The sequence below is a fragment of the Triticum aestivum genome, chromosome 4D (assembly GCF_018294505.1).
Source record: "Triticum aestivum cultivar Chinese Spring chromosome 4D, IWGSC CS RefSeq v2.1, whole genome shotgun sequence".
NCBI lineage: Eukaryota > Viridiplantae > Streptophyta > Magnoliopsida > Poales > Poaceae > Triticum > Triticum aestivum.
Window position 1 is genome coordinate 432073143 of NC_057805.1, and position 3154 is coordinate 432076296.

Consider the following 3154-nt stretch of genomic DNA (forward strand, 5'->3'; position numbering starts at 1 on the left):
TCCTAGCGGGATTTCAGGCAAGATGACCATTACCCTCGATATCACTTCTATCTTTGCTTGCTAGTTGTTCGCTCTATCGCTATGTCGCGCTACCTACCACTTGTCATATCATGCCTCCCATATTGCCATGTCAAGCCTCTAACCCACCTTCCTAGCAAACCGTTGTTTGGCTATGTTATCGCTTTTGGTCAGCCCCTCTTATAGAGTTGTTAGTTGCAGGTGAAGTTGAAGATTGCTCCATGTTGGAACATGTTTATGTTGGGATATCACAATATCTCTTATTTTAATTAATGCATCTATATACTTGGTAAAGGGTGGAAGGCTCGGCCATATGCCTGCTGTTTAGTTCCACTCTTGCCGCCCTAGTTTCCGTCATACCAGTGTTATGTTCCTTGATTTTGCGTTCCTTACGCGGTTGGGTGTTATGGGAACCCCTTGACAGTTCGCTTTGAATAAAACTCCTCCAGCAAGGCCCAACCTTGGTTTTAACATTCGCCACCTAAGCCTTTTCCCCTTGGGTTCTGCAGACTCAAGGGTCATCTTTATTTTAACCCCCCCCCCCCCGGCCAGTGCTCCTCTGAGTGTTGGTCCAAACTAGAGCCCTTTGCAGCGCAACCTCGGGGAAACTTGAGGCCTGGTTTTAGTTGTATGGACTGCTCATCTGGTGTTCCCGGAGAACAAGATATGTGCAGCTCCTATCGGGATTAGTCGGCACATTCGGGTGGTTTTGCTGGACTTGTTTTACCATTGTCGAAACGTCTTGTAACCGGGATTCCGAGTCTGATCGGGTTTTCCCGGGAGAAGGAATATCCTTCGTTGACCGTGAGAGCTTGTGATGGGCTAAGTTGGGACACCCCTGCAGGGTATAAACTTTCGAAAGCCGTGCCCGCGGTTATGTGGCAGATGGGAGTTTGTTAATGTCCGATTGTAGAGAACTTGACACTTGACTTAATTAAAATGCACCAACCGTGTGTGTAGCCGTGATGGTCTCTTTTCGGCGGAGTCCGGGAAGTGAACATGGTTCTTGTGTTATGGTTGTGCGTAAGTAGTTTCAGGATCACTTCTTGATCATTTCTAGCTTCACGATCGTTGCGTTGCTTCTCTTCTCGCTCTTATTTGCGTATGTTAGCCACCATACATGCTAGTGCTTGCTGCAGGTCCACCTCACTACCCCTTTCCTACCCTTAAGCTTAAATAGTCTTGATCTCGCGGGAGTGAGATTGCGGAGTCCTCGTGACTCACAGATACTTCCAAACAGTTGTAGGTGTCGTTGACGCCAGTGCAGGCGATGCTACCGAACTCAAGTGGGGCTTCGACGAGGAACTTGGTCGTTACTACATTTCGTTTCTTGATGATCAGTAGTGGAGCCTAGTTGGGACGATCGGGGATCTAGCATTTGGGGTTGTCTTCTTTTATTTTGGTTCCGTAGTCGGACCTTGATTGTATTCTGGATGATGTATGTTTAACTTGTCATTTGTGTGAAGTGGCGATTGTAAGCCAACTTTTTATCCCATTCTTGTTCATTACATGGGATTGTGTGAAGATGACCCTTCTTGTCTCACATTCGACAACCTCCGCACATACGACATCAATCTTAACCCGGAAAAGTGCGTCTTCGGCGTCCCCGCCGGTAAACTATTAGGCTTCATCGTTTCCAATAGAGGAATTGAAGCAAATCAAGCCAAAATCCGAGCTCAGTCACAACTGGCTACGCCAACCGAACTCAAGCAGGTCCAAAAACTCACTGGGTGCGTGGGAGCTTTAAGCCGCTTTATCTCCAGGTTGGGAGAAAAGGCGCTGCCGCTCTACCGCCTTCTACGGCGCACCCATAACTTCAAGTGAACAGACGCGGCGATGACCGGACTGGAAGAAATAAAAGCCCTTCTGGCAAGCAACCCAATCCTGGCCGCGCAAAACGCTGGCGAACCAATGCTCTTATACATATCGGCAACACACCAGGTGGTGAGCGCCGTACTCGTCGTCGAACGAGAACAGGACGGACACAAATTCCCGCTCTAGAAGCCGGTATACTACGTATCCACCATCCTCACACCATGCAAATCACGGTACCCTCATTATCAGAAAATAGCATATGCAGTCTTCATGGCATCTCGAAAATTGCGACACTACTTTCAGGAGTGCTCTATCACGGTGGCCTCCGAAGTGACCCTCAATGATATAATTAACAACCGGGATGCAACAGGCCGGATGGCCAAATGGGCCATTGAGCTCCTGCCATTCGACATCACGTACAAACCACGTCGAGCCATCAAATCCTAGGTACTGGCTGACTTCGTCGCCAAATGGATAGAAGCCGAACTCCCTAAAGAGTACGGCGTGTATTCCAACTGGGTGATGCATTTTGACGGCTCCAAGATGCTGGCAGGGCTAGGGGCGAGCGTCGTATTAACGTCCCCCACCGGAGATATCATCCAGTACGTACTCCAAATATTATACACAGACTCCAACAACGCAGCCGAATACGAGGCCTTGCTACATGGCCTTCGGATGGTCGTATCAATGGGCATACAACGCCTGGAGGTGCGCGGGGACTCAAACCTCGCAATATCCCAAATTAATGGAGACTTTGATGCCAAAGATCCAAAGATGGCAGCTTATCGCAATGCCATTTTGTAGATGTCGGCTCGGTTTGAGGGACTCGAATTTCTTCACATCACCCGCAAAAGTAACCAGGCGGCAGACGTCCTTGCTCGCATCGGCGCTAAGCGCGACCCCGTCCCACCTAACATCTTCCTCGAAAGGCTCTTTAAGCCATCCGTGGTATGGCAAGGCGGAGATAGCAATGACAGTCACGTTCTGAACACAAACACAGATAACGAACACGCCGATATCATCGGAGGCTCAACCACCGAAGTAACACCATCGGCCCACCTCATCATGGCGGTAATTGCCCCGTGGACCCAACCATTCTTGGCCTACTTTAATAGGAAGGAGCTCCAAGAAGATCAGAATGAGGCTTGCCGCATAGTCCGGCGTTTGAAGGCCTATAAAGCTCATTAAGGAGAGCTCTACAAGAAAAGCACTACCAGAGTCCTTCAAAGGTGTATCTCCGAGGAGGAGGGGCGGCATCTCTTGGCAAAAATTCATGCCGGTCTCGGTGGGCACCACGCCGCAGCCCGGGCACTTGTCAGCA